Raw genomic sequence first — 21,710 nt, 5'->3', positions numbered from 1 at the left:
ATAGTATGACAGAACTTTGCAGGCTAACTCTGGAGTAGATTAGGATGCCACCTTAGGATGCCACCTTTCTAACAAGTCAGTTCCTCAAATTTCTGCACTGCTAGAGCTGCCCCGTACAACTGTAAATGCTGTTATTGTGAACTGGAAACGTCTAGGAGCAACAACGGCTCAGCTGCGAAGTGGTAGGCCACACAAGCTGGGAGCTTCATTAAATGAGTTTCCATGCCCGAGCAGCCGCACACAAGCCTAAGATCACCATGCGCAATGCCAAGCATCGGCTAGAGTGGTGTACATTTTGCCGCCAATGGACTCTGGAGCAGTAAACATGCTTTCTCTGGAGTGATGAATCACGCTTTACCATCTGGCAGTCTGACGGACAAATCTGGGTTTGGCGGATGCCAGGAGAATGCTACCTGCCCAAATGAATAGTGCCAACTGTAAAGTTTGGTGGAGGAGGAATAATGGTCTGGGTCTGTTTTTCATGGTTCGAGCTAGGCCCTTTAGTTCCAGGGAAATCGTAAAGCTACAGCATACAATGACATTCTAGACGATTCTGTGCTTCCAACTTTGTGGCAACAGTTTGGGTAAGGCCCTTTCCTGTTTCAGCATGGCAATGCCCCCGTGCACAAAGCGAGGTCCATACAGAAATAGTTTGTTAAGATCGGTGTGTAAGAACTTGACTGGTCTGCACAGAGCCCTGACCTCAACCCTATCAAACCCCTTTGGGATGAATTGGAATGCCAACTGCGAGCCAGACCTAATCGCACAACATCATTGCCTGACCTCACTAATGCTTGTGACTGAATGGAAGCAAGTCCCCGCAGCAATGTTCCAACATCTAGTTGAAGGCCTTCCCAGAAGAGTGAAGGCTGTTATAGCAGCAAAGGGGGGACTAACTCTATATTAATGCCCCTGATTTTGGAATGAGAATTTGACGAGCATGTGTCCACATACTTTTGGTCATGTAGTGTATTATTTAGACTAGAAAATTAAACTCAATAACCCAATGGTGTGTAATATGGTTGAAATATCATCAAATGTTGTCCTTCACTTTATTTCATATTTGTTTTCTTTCATGATGGTAATACCATTGCACATCATGTGAATGAGACATTTTAATGAATGTGCTTGCTACTGGCACAATGAGGTGTTGTTTATTCTGGAAGGTTATTAGAACATTTCTTAATTCTTAAAGCTTGGAGTCCCGCTAACGACCTGTCGACAACAGCCGATGAAATTGGAGGGCGCGCAATTCAAATAAATAATCATAATATTAAACATTTACGAACATACAAGGGCCTTATATCAGTTAATCTAACTGCATTGTCCGATTTATAATAGGCTATACAGCGAAAGCATACCATGCGATTGTTTGAGGACGGCGCCCCACATCAAAATATTTTTCCAGCAGCACAGGCTTCATAAAATCACAAATAGTGATTAAATAAATCCCTTATTTTTGAAAATCTTCCTCTGTTTGCAATCACACGGGTCCCAGCTACAACATGAATGGTAGTTTTGTTAGATAAAATCCTTCTTTATATCCCAAAAGTCAGTTTAGTTGGCGCCATCGATTTCAGTAATCCACTTGTTCAACATGCAGACAAAGGAATCCAAAAAGCTACCGCTAAACTTTGTTCAAACCAGTCAAACTACGTTTCTATCTAATCCTCAGGTACCCTAAAATGTAAATAAACTATAATATTTCATACGGAAAGAAGTAAGTTCAATAGAAAAGTAAAATGAACAGGCGCACCTCCTTTTCGTCACGAGCCTACAGACTGATTTTCCACTGTGACTCTTTGTACCAAAACTCCAAATTCTTCCTTGTTTTGGAAGAAACAAGCCTGAATCCTTAAACAAAGACTGTTGACATCTAGTGGAAGCAATAGGAATTGAATTCAAAATTGCATAGGACCCATAGCTTTCCATTATAAGAGTCTGGGACCTCAAATGTCTGGTTGTTTTTGGGGGATTTTCTCCTACCATATCAATTGTTGACTATGGACCCATAACGGGCGCAGGCAATGAGGCAGGTATCGCTGAGATCCTGGTTGAAGACAGCAGAGGTGTATTTAGAGTGCAGGTTGGTCAGGAGGATATCTATGAGGGTGCCCGTGTTTACAGATTTGGGGTTGTACCTGGTAGGTTCCTTGATAATTTGTGTGAGATTGAGGGCTCTAACATTAGCTTAGACTTGACCAAGGTATTGAACATTTCCAGACTGCTGAAAATGTTAATGTTCTTGTGGGATTATGATCTAATTGGCTAAATGGATACAGTCTCTTTTTTTCACAACCAGTAACAGTGAGTTCTGTTGTTACCACTATCTGACCTCCCTAACCCAGGTAATGTAGCTAGTGTTCCCATTACAGACTGATGAAACATGGCATGCACAGTGCTGGTTGAGCATATATACTCATTAAGGATGGATGACAATGGCATAGTGTAGACTGACTGCGAGCTGGCAGTTGATGTGATTACACTGTGCTATCAGAGCTCCAATTAGATAACAGAGAGCCACGAGGCAGGAACAGACAAAGTCCACAGCAGGAAGCTAGCCAGCCCAGTACAGGGCAAACATTAGGTACTGTGCTCACAAGATCAGGAATTTACAATAGTCTGAAGATAAGGGCTGACTGTATTTTAGGGAAACTGGAACAGAATGTCTGCAGTCGATCACACTCTAGTCACATCATGCATAGTGTTGGTGAAGCAGGCCTGGGCAAAAAGTTTGTTTAACTATCCTTATGGGGTCCGAACAATTGATTCCCATTCAAAATCCTATTTTGGTGGTTACATCTGAAATAAATAGCGAAATTATTAAATACTTTATCGAGTTTACCTCCCAGATTGGACACATTTGTTATGGTATTGTGTAAAAAGACATGACTTTACAATTTAAATGACTGAACATGTATGAATTATGTGTATTGTTAGTTGATTTGGATATTGTTTAGGTATAGGCCTATATGATCAGGACTACTTCCTAAGTAAAAGAACATTAAACCTTTTTAACATTGAACCTTTCTTCTCTTTTAAGTCTTATTTAAGGTAAAATACACATTGAAGTCTTATTTACAGTTTGACTGCAAGATATGAATTGCCACAACAATGTTTGTTCTTCAAATGATGTATTTAAAAAAAATGATGTTCTAAGTCTGACTGTTTTCATTATCATGATAGCTAACAGCTACACAAAGTGGTAGACGTGCAGTTAACAGCTACACAAAGTGGTAGACGTGCACTGCAAACACACACACTGCACACACACACATATTGCCGTTGCCTCTTCAGAAAGATGCAGGAAATACGAATCACTGATGCATTTTGTTCATGTCTTGATAAACTTAATAATACATTTTCAATACACTTAGTTGATTCCCTACTAAGGTCAATACATTTTTGAATATTGTTGTATTCCGTTTTAATGCCTGGATTCGGTGAGGGCCCTATTTATACTATTTGAACCAGAACAAGGCTCTCCACTACCTACTGTTCCTGCATTGATGATTTGTAGTTGTATTTTATTCCAGATCCCCATTCGCTGCTGTCAAGTTTCAGCTACTCTTCCTGGGGTCCAATCATCATTACATAAAATAAAACCAGTGGTGTTTTGCGGGTACTATTTAATGAAACTGTCAGTTGTGGACTTGTGAGGCATCTGTTTCTCAAACTAGATACTCTAATGTACTTTTCCTCTTGCTCAGTTGTGCACCGGGGCCTCCCACTCCTCTTTCTATTCTGGCTAGAGACAGTTTGCGCTATTCTGTGAAGGGAGTAGTACACAGTGTTGTACGTGATCTTCAGTTTCTTGGCAATTTCTCGCATGGAGTAGCCTTCATTTCTCAGAAAAAGAATAGACTGACGAGTTTCAGAAGAAAGGTCTTTGTTTCTAGCCATTTTGAGCCTGTAATCGAACCCACAAATGCTGATGCTCCAGATACTCAACTAGTCTAAAGACGGACAGTTTTATTGATTCTTTAATCAGAACAACAGTTTTCAGCTGTGCTAACATCATTGCAAAAGGGGTTTATTTTTTTTCTTCTTTTCTTAATTTTACCCCTTTTTCTCCACAATTTTGTGGTATCCAATTGTTTTAGTAGCTACTATATTGTCTCATCGCTACAACTCCCGTACGGGCTCGGGAGAGACGAAGGTTGAAAGTCATGCGTCCTCCGATTCACAACCCAACCAAGCCGCACTGCTTCTTAACACAGCGCGCATCCAACCCGGAAGCCAACCCGGAAGCCACCTGGCAACCTTGGTTAGCGCACACTGCGCCCGGCCTGCCACAGGAGTCGCTGGTTCACTCACGAGACTCCCAGTTACACAACAAATGTTCCTTTTGTTCCATAAAGCTGATTTTATATCCAAAATAACTCCGTTTGTTTGGCGCATTATGTTCAGAAATCCACAGGAAAGAGCGGTCACGACAACGTAGATAAAAATTCCAAATAGTTTCCATGATGTCCACAGAAACATGTCAAATGTTTTCAATAATCAATCCTCAGGTTGTTTTTAAAATATATAATCGATAATATATCAACCGCAAATGTCTTTCACAGTAGGAGAGGGAAAGCAAACTCTGTTGCGCGAGCAAAACTCATGTGACCACTTGACGCGAAGTTATCGTTCTGGCTCATTTTTCTAAATAAAAGCCTGAAACTATGTCTGAATACTGTTGACACCTTGAGGAATCGATAGGAAAAGGAATCTGGTTCATATCCCTTTAAATCCAGCAAAGGGAGGCTATGGAACATGGAGTTTTCAAAATAGAAGCCACTTCCTGTTTTGATTTTCCTCAGGGTTTCGCCTGCAATATCAGTTATGTTATACTCACAGACAATATTTTGACAGTTTTGGAAACTTTAGAGTGTTTTCTATCCAATACTAATAATAATATGCATATATTAGCAACTGAGACTGAGGAGCTGGCCGTTTACAATGGGCACCTTTTCTTCCAAGCTACTCAATACTGCCCCTGCAGCCATAAAAAGTTAACCAAACCTGTATGTTCAAGATTTTATGCAGTACATGTGAATTACAGGAGAAGGTGATCCACTCAATCCAGTCCCTGAAGAGAATAGATGGGAAGCAGCCCCGTTGGGAGGGGCCATACCAAGGACTCCTGGGGACAGCCTTTGCTGTGAGAATAGCTGAAAGAGCTACCTGGATTCATATCGCACTGCAAAGGGGTAGGACACACTGACACTGTCGAACAATCACAGTGTTGGAGAGGAGAACTGGAATCAACAGGATCCGTCGGTCATCTCTCTAACGACAACTCCCTAACCCCGTCATTTCATCCCTGTGTTTGTTCATAGAAGTGGAAGTGGCCTCTGGCTGCTGATATGTTTTCCGGGAAAGGGGCGGGGCTTTACAGGTGTGCTGGCCGTCCTGAGCTTTCTGATCGTGGGAGCCATATTCCTGATACACCATGAACCCTGAGAAGGCCTAAGAGGGTAACTTGACTCATGTGCTAGACGAGGGGAATTTGATATTGCCATAGCATCTTAGCAGGTCACTGGAACTGAATAGTAAGGAAGGGAGAGTGAGATTGGGAAGGATGTCTCGGTGGAGTTCTATGTAGACCAAATGGGGTCTCTGACTCCTTGGCAGTCTAGGACTAAGAGCAGCCATTATGGAAGACATCTGTGCAAGTTCCTGTGTAATTCATGGAATCAAGTCATAGCTCACACTGAGAGGGGTGGCTATGCAAACCCACACACTCAATATGGGAACAGATGGAGTTTAGTAAAGGTGGGAGTTTCGGGCTGTGTTCCGGAGCAGGGGAGGTATTGTATAAAGGTACGAATTACCATTAAAACTGTAAAGATCCAGGATCTTGGATTATGGTATATTGGTTTTGATCAGTCTTTAACGGATACTATGGTACCATTCCAGGTGACAGAGGTGAGAGCTGGTAAGGATACTATGGGCAGCCAGAGTTCATCAGTCTCCCTAACACAACTGGTATTCCTAGTGTAATCATCCAGGGCCAAGGACCGGTGCAAATAGTTCAGACAAAATACTTTAAAGAAGTGATAGAAAGACTGGGTTTAGAGATTCCAACCTCTGGTTAGAATGGATTCAATATACGGCCAGATCAGTAGCTAAAGAAGAATGCTATGCCTGTGCCACAGCTAAACCTCAGTTGACAACCATCCCTTTTCCACTAAATGGAATTAATTCACCTAGGGGAAGGGCCTGTATGGTAAAGCTATTCATGGAAGCAGGAATGCCAGATAATGACAGTTGTACGGATTTGCACTATTTATATCCACATGTTCTTCTGAAATCTAGGCTTCCTCCCTTCACAGTGGCAAGAGGACACTATTACTGTTTGGCCCGGTATAGTACTTATGGGAAATACATAGGGGAAGTCAGTACCTGCAATAGGACAGAGAATGTTATTAATGATGAGACTATGAGTGATCTGGCAGACTGGTTGAGATCTGGGGATTTCAGTAAGATAAGGAGGCCCAGGGCTGACATCTGGTGGTTGTGTGGGGGAATCACGTTATGGCCGAGGCTACCTACTAATTGGACAGGACTATGTGCACTAGTACATTTGGGAATGCCTTTCACACTCATTCAACACCATGACACGAAGTTGGCCAAACAGGAGAAAAGAAGTACTCCGTCTGGGTCTTTTGATGATAGAGTATATATTGATAACACTTGGGTTCCACGGGGGTGCCAGATGAGTTCAAAGCAAGAAATCAGATCTTAGCAGGTTTAGAGTCAAATATTTTCTGGTGGTCCACTCTCAATAAGAATGTGGACTGGATCAATTATATTTATTATAATCAACAGCGCTTCATCAATTATACCAGAGATGTAATGAATGGCTTGGCAGAATGGAATAGTCTTGGATATATTACTGGCTGAAAAGGGTGGGGGGGTGTGTGGGAGTAATTTGATCTCCCATGACACAGCTCCGGATGGATCAGTGACCAAGACCTTGGCTGGTTTAACCACCCTAGCTCACGAGTTGGCAGTGAACTCAGGGGTGGATACTTCTCTGACTAATTGGGTTGACAGTATGTTTGGAAGATGGAAAAATGTCATGATCACTGTGTTATGGTCTACCTTCACCTGTGTGACTGTGTTAGTTTTGTGCGAATATGGTTTGATTCCGTGTGTGAAAGTTCTCATTTCCAGGACTCTGGAGAGATTGAAGACTCAATAGATGGTGAAGTACGGACCAATTCTAAGCTCTGACCAGTGGAATGATGAATGCATGGGCCCAGAGCTAATGGAGGAATCCGGATATTTTAATTATGAGGAGCCTATGTTGGACGAGACCATATTGGATGTTTAGGGAATTTAGAAGGTTTCTTTAATGAAGATTGTAACGAAAATCCTGATAAGAAGAGTTATGATTCTGATGTAGGCTAGAACAGTCATTGATGATGATCGAGTGTAAATACATGTATTGTTTTGGTTTATTCTTGTATACCATATAGTGTTTGAAATGTTAGTATGAATTGCATTGTCATTTAGGGTGGATTGTTAGGAATTTTAATTTTAACAATATCTACATTTAAATAGAACTATAACTAATTAAACTCTACCCTGTTTTACAATATCCGATTAATAATGTTAATTCACAAGGAAGAGATTATGTAGCATGAACAAGGAGTAATTAAACATAATAAACACCATTCCAACTTATTTGGAGAGGTATGTGTGGTGTGTTTGAAGTAAGCAAAGTGGTTCATTAACCTATGTCTGAACCCACTCAGCTATAACTCTGTGGCGATTAAATAAGACAGCGAGAGCCTCTCCAGGTTTTCCGTATCTGGAACTGTCTGCTAAGTAATGATAGATGATGGTGAGACCTCAGAAGTTAATCTTGATATAGTGTGTGTCAAGATTGTGTGCTAGTGGGTTGGAATAAACTTTTGAACCTGCTTTGTCTTGGTCGAGAGGAGGAGATTCTATATCCAATGACGTCATATTTTGTATATAAACTGTTGTTCGTGGTTCTATGGCAGCGCGCTCCGAGAATAAATACTATTATCTAATTTTGAAGACTGGTATCTGTCTATTTTATTCAAATAAGAATCTTACAAATTCTTATAAATAGACTGAGTGATTTTAATTGAATGAATTAATGAACACATATAGGAATTATGAAATTCCGTTGACAACAGTGTAGCCAGTTTTAGAGTTTGAACTCAGTTTACTCTGTCATAGATCCCATACAGGAATGTAATCCCAGGAGAAAAGCAAGAGTTCAGGTAAGCAGTAATCCAGCCAAGTCATTATCCTGTATTGAGAAGGTATGCAGCCATCTGAAAGGCCTTCTGGTTGAGGACTCTGCTCCTGATCTCTCTGTTGCTGAGGGGAACCAGGAGGACATGGAGTGTCTGGCGCACGGCTACACCCCGTTTGCTTGGTACGCAGGTCCATGGACCTCTGCCCTGGGGTGACCATGTTGTCTCTCACCAGAGCAGCCCACCCAGGCTCACCCTCCGTGTCTGGATGGCCTCTCGCTCCCTGGTCAGCAGTCTCCTAATCTCATGCTGGGTCAGATGGTACAGTGATCCCCCCTAGGGTGGCTGCCATCACACTGTGAGTACGGACATTCACCAATGCACAGTCTGCACACAGGCCCTCAAACATCACCCTTTCCACATAGTGCTGCAAGCTGGGCAACACCATTGCTGCGGGGGGGGGGGGGGGGGGGGGGGGGGTGTGTCCCTGCAAATATGTTTTAATTTTGGCCTGAGATAATGAAAGTAGGCACTGTGCAGAATGGTGATCAAGTATGGAGAGAATTGATTATCTACCAAATATGGGTCCATATTGTGAATTCCCTAAAAATGACTTACCTTCTTGGTGGGGGGTGAATGCATCAGTGAAATGGTGCCACTGTGTTAACTGAAGTGTCTCAGCCTTCTGTGATGTCACAAAGGATAACTAATGTTATAATGTCATAATCCCAGTTGATATTCACGTAATAATAAGGAATTTCCCTCAACCACGCCCACAAATTGGGGAAAATCAGCATTCTTAATTGACCCCCATTGTAAAAGAGACAAACTTAGTTTGTTATACAGAAATAAGAAAACATCCCAAAAAGCTGCTATGTTGTTCAATGTACATGTAGCCAGGACAAAAATCCCGACCTAAGGTTCGCGATACTACCACGTAAGGAAATAGAGCCTGCAAGAAGAGCCCTGTGGCTTCAGGCTATTCGATGTGGAAAATGTGGAGATGCGGTGTCCAAGTAGGCTACACGTAACTATGTGTGTGGAAAACATTTTATCACAGGTAAAACATTTAACTTGTTTAGCAAAGTCTGTTTGTAACTCTTATTTGTGTTGCTGGTCTTGGTTTGATTAACGTTCCAGTCGGTAGCTAGCACTCACTCACTCAAGTGTCTGCTACTGTAGCATCATCATGAAAAGGGGCATGAGGGAAGCAATTTGTAAGTTTTGAGAACGCTAGGGAGCAGCACAAAAAAAAGAGAATGCTCCTCCCCCTCATTGTGAGCAAGACAAAGGAGATGATCGTGGACTACAGGAAAGGGAGGGCCGAACAGGCACCCATTAACATTTACAGGGCTGTAGTGGAGCGGGCCAAGAGTTATAAGTTCCTTGGTGTCCACATCACCAACAAACTATCATGGTCCAAACACACCAAGACAGTCAGGAGACTGAAAAGATTTGGCATAGGTCCCCAGATCCTCAAAAAGTTCTACAGCTGCACCATTGAGAGCATCCTGACCGGTTGCATCACCGCCTGGTATGGCAACTGCTCGGCATCTGACTGTAAGGTGCTACAGAGGGTAGTGCGTATGGCCCAATACATCACTAGGACCAAGCTTCCTGCAATCCAGGACCTATGTACTAGGTGGTGTCAGAGGAAGGCCACTCGCTGTTTATTATCTATGCATAGTCATTCTATCCCTGCACATTGACTCGGTACCGGTACCCCCGTTATGTAATTTTTTTGTGTTTGTTTATTTAGTAAATATTTTCTTAAAACTATATTTCTTGAACTGCATTGTTGGTTAAGAGCTTGTAAGTAAGCATTTCACTGTTGTATTCAGCGCATGTGACAATTAACATTTTACATGATTTGATTTGATTTACAACTTGTTTGAATGGAATCTGGCATATTGGCAGTTATTTAGAAAAATGAATGGAACCATTAATCTAAAACTGTCTGGCTAGCTAACTAATAAACATACATTGCAGATAATCTGCATTGTTTTGTACAATATTTTATCACAGCACTGGCAAACCATGGTTGCGATCTAATCTCTCAATGTTCTAACCTCTTAATGTTCATCTTGAAGTGCACCAAATTCATGCATTTAGATGTTAATGCCCCCGGATCCCCCTACTGGCTTTGGGCTAAGCCCCATGTCTTCAAATCCAAGATTTGCCCCTGCGAGGAGATGGAACTTGATTACATATTGAGAGAATGAGAAGAATAAATCATTATTCATTCAATCGAGGACATGCTTTTCCTTGATTCAATTCATAATTTGTGATCAACCAAAGTATTACAAAATGTTAGTTTCCATCAAAATACCTCACTATTGCTGACAACAAAATTATCCAGTACAGTGCAAACAATTCTTACCCCAAATATCTCATATCATGCAAAATGCAGCACGACTGCTTTGTATATGGTCTGTAACGCGCTCTAAATTTAATTCATTCTCAGCAGTAGCACACAATAATGTGTGATTGTGAACCGAATGTCAGGGCATTCCAACATGTGGGCATTCTTGCATCTGCAAGAACTACTATCCCATTGGTTCCAGCAGGAATGCCCTCCCTCAAGTATCCCATTGGTTCCTGCAGGAATGCCCTCACTCGAATATCCCATTGGTTCCTGCAGGAATGCCCTCCCTTGAGCATCCCATTAGTTCCTTCCTCGAGCAAGCAATCTTCATGCTTGTGTGACACCTTTGATATTCTGGATTCCCCCTGATTGTGTATGTGATTAAAATGTTGATCAAAAGCGAAATAGATCTATTGTCAGAATTTTTGGGGTGGACACTGTCTACCGGTGTCCTAGCTAGCTACCGTGGTCGCCCCCGCCACATGTGTACCGGAGTCCGAGTTAGCTAGCTAGCACAGAGTGTCCTTCACTAATACCTGCTCTCGTATGTCGATAACAGAACTGTGGGAAAGCACTGCCCGACAGGCTAGGGTGAGGGACACTGTCTACCGGTGTCCTAGCTAGCTACCGTGGTCGCCCCCGACACATGTGTGCCGGAGTCCGAGTTAGCTAGCTAGCACAGAGTGTCCTTCACTAATACCTGCTCTCGTATGTCGATAACAGAACTGTGGGAAAGCACTGCCCGACAGGCTAGGGTGAGGGACACTGTCTACCGGTGTCCTAGCTAGCTACCGTGGTCGCCCCCGACACATGTGTGCCGGAGTCCGAGTTAGCTAGCTAGCACAGAGTGTCCTTCACTAATACCTGCTCTCATACGTCGATAGCAGAACTGTGGGAAAGTGCTGCCCGACCGGCTGTGATGAGAGACACTTTCTACCGGTGTCCTAGCTAGCTAGCACATAGTGTCATTCGCTCCGACCTGCCAAACACCTGCCCTTGCCGGCATTAACAGTGTCTGCCTCTTCTTCTTCTGTGCGGTTTATCGTTGGTTGGCATCCAACCTTATGGTGCATTACTGCCAGCTACTGTAATGGAGTGCACCCGCCTCCTTCCTGTGTACCGGAGTCCTAGCTAAAAATTGGACCAATAGCAGATGCAGGATGCCCACATGCAGGAACGCCCTGAATCGCGGGCCACTATTACACCCTTCTCAGCACATGAGAAAAGGATAGTGGGAGGGGCCCTTGCGCATCTTGCGACCTGTAGCAGCTGCTATCTAGCAATCAGCTGATCCTAAATACTGCTTACCAGATCAGCAAAGACAACACATAAGCAAAAGAAAAAGGTTTGAAGCATGATTGACTCAAGGTCTAATCCTAAATACAGTTTTCAACTCACTGAAAGACCTTATCACTGAAGCTTGCTGGAATATGAACTCCTCAGGTATCTCACTTCAGAATATGGACTCATCACTTTTCCCCTGTGCACCTCAACCTGTGTAGCGATGGATTGGGTTGGTAACGTTGTGATCGCTATGGGAGTTAACTTGTCTGGGTGGGTGAACAAAGTTTGCATTAATTTTCATGAGTCAACATTGATAACTATGTATTTATTGGTTTTTGGGACTGGAAGTAAGTAGGCCACATACACACACATACACACACACACACATTTCCTCAAACACCTGCTGACCAGCACCATGTAGCAAGGTCAAATATTTTCTGAGGAATGACCTAACTTGTAATGTTGTCTGTCTCTGTGTTAGATCAGGAGAAAGTATCTGACTATGTTGATGGACTTGGATGTGGAACAGCTCCGTATTCCAGTGAGCACTCTTTATTCTTTACTCCAAATCAGGTCAGTCCAATTAAGATGTGACCTTTTAAATTTCCATTGATGTACAGTGGGGGGAGCTGGTGATTTGGTAGCTTGAATGATATCCTACTCTCTCTGTAGGAGCAAGAGTACAGTGAGTTCTCCCGGATTTGTAGAGACCTGCCCCAGATCGGGGATGCTGTCATGATCACTTGTGCAAAAGGCGGGGTCCAGTTCTCCGCCAGTGGGGAGTTGGGCACTGGCATCATCAAGCTGTCCCAGACCAACAGCGTGGGCAGTGAAGATGAAGCAGTGAGAGAGGCCTGGAGGACTGACTGCATGCTCACACATACACACACACACACACACACACACACAAACACACATATAAACATTTTCCCTGACAGTCAAAGCAACAGGCATAGAAGATCATTTATTGTAGCACTTGATATTCCAGAATGGAATGAAGTGGCAATAACATGGTTTCCATAATCACTGTTGGCCTTAAAGACTCAGATCAAATCAAATCAAATCAAATCAAATTTATTTGTCACATACACATGGTTAGCAGATGTTAATGCGAGTGTAGCGAAATGCTTGTGCTTCTAGTTCCGACAATGCAGTAATAACGAACAAGTAATCTAACTAACAATTCCAAAAAAACGACTGTCTTATACACAGTGTAAGGGGATAAAGAATATGTACATAAGGATATATGAATGAGTGATGGTACAGAGCAGCATAGGCAAGATACAGTAGATGATATCGAGTACAGTATATACATATGAGATGAGTATGTAAACCAAGTGGCATAGTTAAAGTGGCTAGTGATACATGTATTACATAAGGATGCAGTCGATGATATAGAGTACAGTATCTACGTATGCATATGAGATGAATAATGTAGGGTAAGTAACATTATATAAGGTAGCATTGTTTAAAGTGGCTAGTGATATATTTACATCATTTCCCATCAATTCCCATGATTAAAGTGGCTGGAGTAGAGTCAGTGGCATTGACAGTGTGTTGGCAGTAGCCACTCAATGTTAGTGGTGGCTGTTTAACAGTCTGATGGCCTTGAGATAGAAGCTGTTTTTCAGTCTCTCGGTCCCAGCTTTGATGCACCTGTACTGACCTCGCCTTCTGGATGACAGCGGGGTGAACAGGCAGTGGCTCGGGTGGTTGATGTCCTTGATGATCTTTATGGCCTTCCTGTAGCATCGGGTGGTGTAGGTGTCCTGGTGGGCAGGTAGTTTGCCCCCGGTGATGCGTTGTGCAGACCTCACTACCCTCTGGAGAGCCTTACGGTTGAGGGCGGTGCAGTTGCCATACCAGGCGGTGATACAGCCCGCCAGGATGCTCTCGATTGTGCATCTGTAGAAGTTTGTGAGTGCTTTTGGTGACAAGCCGAATTTCTTCAGCCTCCTGAGGTTGAAGAGGCGCTGCTGCGCCTTCTTCACGATGCTGTCTGTGTGAGTGGACCAATTCAGTTTGTCTGTGATGTGTATGCCGAGGAACTTAAAACTTGCTACCCTCTCCACTACTGTTCCATCGATGTGGATGGGGGGGTGTTCCCTCTGCTGTTTCCTGAAGTCCACAATCATCTCCTTAGTTTTGTTGACGTTGAGTGTGAGGTTATTTTCCTGACACCACACTCCGAGGGCCCTCACCTCCTCCCTGTAGGCCGTCTCGTCGTTGTTGGTAATCAAGCCTACCACGGTTGTGTCGTCCGCAAACTTGATGATTGAGTTGGAGGCGTGCGTGGCCACGCAGTCGTGGGTGAACAGGGAGTACAGGAGAGGGCTCAGAACGCACCCTTGTGGGGCCCCAGTGTTGAGGATCAGCGGGGAGGAGATGTTGTTGCCTACCCTCACCCCCTGGGGGCGGCCCGTCAGGAAGTCCAGTACCCAGTTGCACAGGGCGGGGTCGAGACCCAGGGTCTCGAGCTTGATGACGAGCTTGGAGGGTACTATGGTGTTGAATGCCGAGCTGTAGTCGATGAACAGCATTCTCACATAGGTATTCCTCTTGTCCAGATGGGTTAGGGCAGTGTGCAGTGTGGTTGAGATTGCATCGTCTGTGGACCTATTTGGGCGGTAATGGTGGGTCAAGGGTGTCAGGTAGGGTGGAGGTGATATGGTCCTTGACTAGTCTCTCAAAGCACTTCATGATGACGGATGTGAGTGCTACGGGGCGGTAGTCGTTTAGCTCAGTTACCTTAGCTTTCTTGGGAACAGGAACAATGGTGGCCCTCTTGAAGCATGTGGGAACAGCAGACTGGTATAGGGATTGGTTGAATATGTCCGTAAACACACCGGCCAGCTGGTCTGCGCATGCTCTGAGGGCGCGGCTGGGGATGCCGTCTGGGCCTGCAGCCTTGCGAGGGTTAACACGTTTAAATGTCTTACTCACTTCGGCTGCAGTGAAGGAGAGACCGCATGTTTTCGTTGCAGGCCGTGTCAGTGGCACTGTATTGTCCTCAAAGCGGGCAAAAAAGTTGTTTAGTCTGCCTGGGAGCAAGACATCCTGGTCCGTGACTGGGCTGGGTTTCTTCCTGTAGTCCGTGATTGACTGTAGACCCTGCCACATGCCTCTTGTGTCTGAGCCGTTGAATTGAGATTCTACTTTGTCTCTGTACTGGCGCTTAGCTTGTTTGATAGCCTTGCGGAGGGAATAGCTGCACTGTTTGTATTCAGTCATGTTACCAGACACCTTGCCCTGATTAAAAGCAGTGGTTCGCGCCTTCAGTTCCACACGAATGCTGCCATCAATCCACGGTTTCTGGTTGGGGAATGTTTTAATCGTTGCTATGGGAACGACATCTTCAACGCACGTTCTAATGAACTCGCACACCGAATCAGCGTATTCGTCAATGTTGTTGGCTGACGCAATACGAAACATCTCCCAGTCCACGTGATGGAAGCAGTCTTGGAGTGTGGAGTCAGCTTGGTCGGACCAGCGTTGGACAGACCTCAGCGTGGGAGCTTCTTAATTTTAGTTTCTGTCTGTAGGCAGGGATCAACAAAATGGAGTCGTGGTCAGCTTTTCCGAAAGGGGGGCGGGGCAGGGCCTTATATGCGTCGCGGAAGTTAGAGTAACAATGATCCAGGGTCTTTCCACCCCTGGTTGCGCAATCGATATGCTGATAAAATTTAGGGAGTCTTGTTTTCAGATTAGCCTTGTTAAAATCCCCAGCTACAATGAATGCAGCCTCCGGATAAATCGTTTCCAGTTTGCAGAGAGTTAAATAAAGTTCGTTCAGAGCCATCGATGTGTCTGCTTGGGGGGGGATATATACGGCTGTGATTATAATCGAAGAGAATTCTCTTGGTAGATAATGCGGTCTACATTTGATTGTGAGGAATTCTAAATCAGGTGAACAGAAGGATTTGAGTTCCTGTATGTTTCTTTCATCACACCATGTCACGTTGGCCATAAGGCATACGCCCCCGCCCCTCTTCTTACCAGAAAGATGTTCGTTTCTGTCCGCGCGATACGTGGAGAAACCCGCTGGCTGCACCGCTTCGGATTGCGTCTCTCCAGTGAGCCATGTTTCCGTGAAACAGAGAACGTTACAGTCTCTGATGTCCCTCTGGAATGCTACCCTTGCTCGGATTTCATCAACCTTGTTGTCAAGAGACTGGACATTGGCAAGAAGAATGCTAGGGAGTGGTGCACGATGTGCCCGTCTCCGGAGTCTGACCAGAAGACCGCTTCGTTTCCCTCTTTTCTGAGTCGTTTTTTTGGGTCGCTGCATGGGAACCATCCCGTGGCGCTGGTTGTAAGGCAGAACACAGGATCCGCATCGCGAAAAACATATTCTTGGTCGTACTGGTGGTGAGTTGACGCTGATCTTATATTCAGTAGTTCTTCTCGGCTGTATGTGATGATCTACATGGAGGCTTTGTTCAACATGTGTAAAACCATCTCAACCTGGTTAGTCTCTCCCTCCAGAGGTGGAGTATAGGATTGCAGACATGGGCCACATCAAGTATTAACTGGCACTTGAGATTGTCGAGGGAGCATCCGAATCCTCAACCTGACTAAGAAAGTCTTAGAACACTTGGACTGAACCCTGAAGAACACTGACGCCCTAGTGAAATGTTATCGTTAAAGATGTATGGCTGTTCTGCAGGTCCCAATATGTTCCAGATGCCAGTTAAATCCTGTAGGAATGCTGTATACTGTATTATGGTTGAGGCAATATAACTAATGATATTTTTTTGGGTGATACAAATGTGTTTCCATGCGAGAAACATTTAAGTTGTTTGATGGATACAGTATGTTTGCCACATCTTGTTTATCCTTATCAAATGGATAATTTATGGGCTTATCAATTTTGCAAGTACATAGTTTTAGACTATGTTGTTTTGACATACTCACATACCTGTACACATCACATGGCAGTTTGTATTTAGAGCAAGCTTTTTGCATGTTCTCTTGAGATTGTCAGATAATTTATTGTCTAACATAGAATGTCCCCACAAATGCATGATGTGAACTTCTGACATGTCTGGGACAGAGGAGGCTGGTGGGAAGACGTATAGGAGGATGTTCTCATTGTAATTTCTGGAATGGAATCAATGGAACGGAGTCAAACACATTGTTTCCATGTGTATGATGTGTTTGGTACCATTCCATTGATTCATTCCAGCTCAGGAAACTATTTTTATTTTATTTTATTTATTTATTATTATTATTTTTTTTTTACATGTTTTTAATTTCTTCGTTTTGGCACTAAACAGTCTCCATATATACTCCAATGAATTTTTTCCACCGGTACCGGGGAACCTTCAGACGAGTCTCGTGGGAGTAAAACAGCCGACATGTACATGTTCGTGAAAGACTCAGCAACCACAGCTAATGAAGTCACTGAAACCCTTAAACAGTCTGTTTTGGAATGGGTGGACAGTAGTAATAAACTGGTCCGGAGCATCTCTAAAACTAAGAGCATTGTATTTGGTACAAATCATTCCCTTAATTGAGGAGACTAAATTACTTGATGTTACCTTAGACTATAAACTGTCATGGTCTAAACATATAGATTCAATGGTTGTAAAGATGGGGAGAGGTCTTTCCGTAATAAAGAGATGCTCTGCTTTTTTGAGAACTCACTCCACAAAGCAAGTCCTGCAGGCTCTAGTTTTGTCTTATCGTGACTATTGTCCAGTCATATGGTCAAGTGCTGCAAAGAAAGATCTAGTTAAGCTGCAGCTGGCCCAGAACAGAGTGGCACGTCTTGCTCTTCATTGTAATCAGAGGGCTAATATTAATACTATGCATTCCAGTCTCTATTGCCTAAAAGTTGAGGAAAGACTGACTGTGTCACTTCTTGTTTTTATAAGAAACATTGATGTGTTGGAAATTACAAATTGTTTGCATAGTCAATTTACACACAGCACTGACACACACTTACCCCACCAGACATGCCACCAGGGGTCTTTTCACAGTCCCCAAATGGCAAGGAAACGGAGTCAGCTAATGGGGTCCTAATAGATTAAATGAAATCAAATCCCACCTTTCCACAGTGAGGTCATATTAGCATGTAGCCCAAACTGTTCGGATACTACAGACAGAAGTTGTCAGATCGGCTGTACCGACTTCAGACGAGTCCCAAAACACTTGTGGTAGAGCAAAACGTAGAACATGTGTTTGTGTTCGGGAGAGTCTTATGTTTCCATAAGGGGGTCATAATAGTTTGTATGCCAAACTGTTCGGACGCTACAGACGATTTTGTGAAAAGACCGATTTTCGGGATGTCTCATAATACCGCTCTAGCTCTGTCACCTTTCACCGCAGACGCGGAAGTGCGGCATCAGCGGATGTGGTGGATTGAGATGCACCCAATGCAAAAAACAGATATCTGTAGCTTAAACTGACCGATTTTTATGGGGATTTTTTTAATGATGCTAATTGGACTCTAGAGGGGACTAAAACAAAATATATTTCTCTGAGCAATTGTATTAGTATAAAATTATATAAAGATTATAATTATTTAAAAAGGGTGTCAAAAATTCTGGACCAAACTGTACCTATGGTACCTACAGTATATTTCACATTCCCTTTTCCTTTTCAGTCTAGTTATCAAATAAATGTTTAAAAAAATAATAATAATCACATGCAACGAATACAACAGGTGTACGCTTTACTGTCAAATGTTTTCTTACGTTCCCTTTCCCAACAATGCAGAGTTAAAAAGTATGAAACATTTGCTAAATAAAAAAAGGAAATAGTAACACAATAAAATAACAATAACGAGGCTATGTACAAGGAGTACAGGTACCGAGTGTGGTAAATGTAGGTAGGGGTAAAAGTGACTAGTCAATCAGGATATATGATAAACAGAGTAGCAGCGTATCTGAAGTGTGTGTGTGTGTGTGTGTGTGTCACGACTTCTACCGAAGTCGAAGCCTCTCCTTGTTCGGGCGGTGCTCGGCAGTCGACGTCACCGGTCTTCTAGCCATCATTGATCCATTTTTCATTTTCTATTGGTTTTGTCTTGTCTTCCTACACACCTTGTTTCAATCCCATTCATTATCTGTTGTGTATTTAACCCTCTGTTTCCCCTCATGTCTTTGTCAGAGATTGTTTATTGTTCAGTTTTGTGTTGTTTGTATAGGTGCGCGATCGGGTCCTCGTACCCATTTTGTTTTATTTTTATTCATAGTTTTGAAGATACGTTTTATTTACAACCATTAAACAACTCCATTTCATTAAGTTTGATTTTCCTGCGCCTGACTTCCCTGCCACCTATACAAACGACTCTGATTGTGTGTGTGTGTGTGTGTGTGTGTGTGTGTGTGTGTGTGTGTGTGTGTGTGTGTGTGTGTGTGTGTGTGTGTGTGTGTGTGTGTGTGTGTTGGAGTGTCAGTGTAGTATGTGTGCGCGAGTGCAAGGGAGTCAGTGCAAAAAAAAGGGGGTCAAAGGAGAGACTGAATTGAATCTGCAGTCTGGCAGTTCATAGGAGAGGGATGACGGAGAGGAGGTGTGTGGCATGTAAAGAAAGCAAAGAAATTGTGACAGAGAATAGGAGTGAGATTAAAGGGAGGGAATAAGAAACATGACAGAAGGAGTGCAAGAAGTGTGAATGTTAAACAGGCTGAGGAATAAAAGTATAGAGAGGAGAAAGGGATGGATACAGTGGATGAAATAGCGTGGCATAGACAGAGATGGGTTATTGTGTGTATGAGTGCATGCACAGCAACCTTTGTTGGAGAAGATATGGTGAAAAAGCAAACACACACACACACATCCTCAATTAGACTCAACATTGGAATGTAATCCACCAGGGACACCAAGCGCTCGCTGGAGCTAGTCGCTAGGCTAAAAATAGACTTAGTGTCGACAGGAATGTGATAGACCGATAGGCAGAAAACCCAGAGGCACACATCGACAGACTCATGGAAATATTTAACCTTTTAAGCTTTTCCCCTGTAATATAAATTGCAGTGAAATTGAATACATGTAGTGTAACAAAATGACTCACATGAAAGAGTATAAGCCTATTTAATTGGTAGATCTTTATGTGACACTAATTTATTGGCTCTTAAAACAGAATGACTTCTTACTGTATTATTATTGAATGAATTACAGAAGACTTTACCCTGGTTGAGTGAAAAAGACACAGACATCCACACCTACTTATAACTTCCCTTGCCCTTAGAGAACATGCGTTTTTGGATAGCTGAGATGGCTGAGAGAATATGTTTGCATTGGTAATTTGAATTTCTATCTAAATCCATATCAATCCTTGACATCATTGAGATGGAGTGTTCACTCAGGCTGTTATCTGCATGCTCTCTATTTCTTTTTCTTTATTCAAATCTTTCTCCTCTTCATTTTTTACACCTCCCCCTTGTGTCTGATTAACCTTTCGCTCTCCTTATGGTCTAAAACACTGCTTAGCAACAGTTTCCACAGCAACAAACTCCTAAAGAAAACTATATCTCTCTCTTCCCTCCCTGACTTGGAGTCTTGTTCATTATAAAGTTGACTGTTTTTGACTGTAATACCCTTACCCCCCCCCCCAAAATGGCTTCTGGCAAACTGTTGTGGGAAACCTTTTGGTCAATTTGCCACAATAGCTCATATTTTCACATGAAAATTCGTTTTGTGGCAAACTTGCAGCAAATTTGCAGTGACTTGTGAACTTTTGGCAAACAATTCTGGGAAACGTGTGGCGAACATTCTACTCTTTGCTGCAAATTTGCTGCAAACTCAGTATGAATATGCACATTAGATCTGGTTTTTGGTTACTGTGTGTTAACAACATTGAAATGTTGTATCTATTTAAACCAAATCACATACAACTTGCTTATCACAGATAAAACTATACTAAACATACTAAATGTACTAAATATAATAAACAACATGTATTCAATGTCTTAACAGATACAAATAAATCCAATACAACCAGAAATCATCAGTACGCTAATGAAGACAATAGCAAAGACTGGATATTTCCCTACCTTTTTATGTAGCTACAGCATTTACAGAGAAATGTGAACACTATGGAAATGTTGACCTTAGGATGTTTAAAGGGGCAACTACAGAATTTATACGAGCCAACTGATAACTGAGCTTTCAACCAATGGAAGTTTAAAAGATAATGAACAACATTTAAATAATTAAAACAACAAAAAATGCATCACACCCAGTTCAGAACTATTGCCTTTTTGAGTGAACATTGGAGATGGCGGTCTTTCATCCAAAGCTGGTTGAATTCAGAAAACACAAAATAAAAACAAAATTAGCATACTGAAAACCATAACTGAAAAGTTAGACTCAGCAGCTAATGGACGTTTTGTAAAAACGGAGTCAGATGTTACAAGGTGTTATAAGTTGCCTCGATGTTGCTATACTTCTCCCTGAAACTGGCATTCTATATATTTTTCAGCAAGGAAACAATGTTTCTGCCTTGTATAAATGCTATATAAACAAGCGGTGTAGCTAGCATGAACTGGGACTTACTGTAGGCCTACTAAATCTAACTTTAAATCTGTGGCCAACTGTTCCTGGAGAGCCACAATATACAATATTTTTCTCCAGCCAAGCTTCAACACAATCGATTAAAACAAATCATATAATTATGATATTCAATCTATGCTGGGGACTTGAGACAGTTGTCTACTAGTTGTCTCTTCTTCCTGGCTCAGGTGTATAAGGTTTGGGTGGAAGAAAAACAACATTGAAATTGAGTTATGCCTAATATGGATATTCATATTATTCATATTATTTTCCCAAAATGAATGATAGCCATGCCTTGACCTGGTGCACACATATTTCTCTGTCCTCAGTTTGACTGA

The 21,710-nt window shown here is 42.7% G+C and overlaps 1 pseudogene; it reads left to right on the top strand.

The window, feature by feature from the left end:
• The first annotated feature begins 5,892 nt into the window (after positions 1–5,892).
• LOC109873845 (proliferating cell nuclear antigen-like) lies at positions 5,893–21,710 on the top strand (annotated as a pseudogene).

The sequence above is a fragment of the Oncorhynchus kisutch genome, linkage group LG29 (genome assembly GCF_002021735.2).
Source record: "Oncorhynchus kisutch isolate 150728-3 linkage group LG29, Okis_V2, whole genome shotgun sequence".
NCBI lineage: Eukaryota > Metazoa > Chordata > Actinopteri > Salmoniformes > Salmonidae > Oncorhynchus > Oncorhynchus kisutch.
The sequence above is the reverse complement of the archived record's forward strand: the minus strand, read 5'-3'. Positions and strand labels throughout refer to the sequence as shown.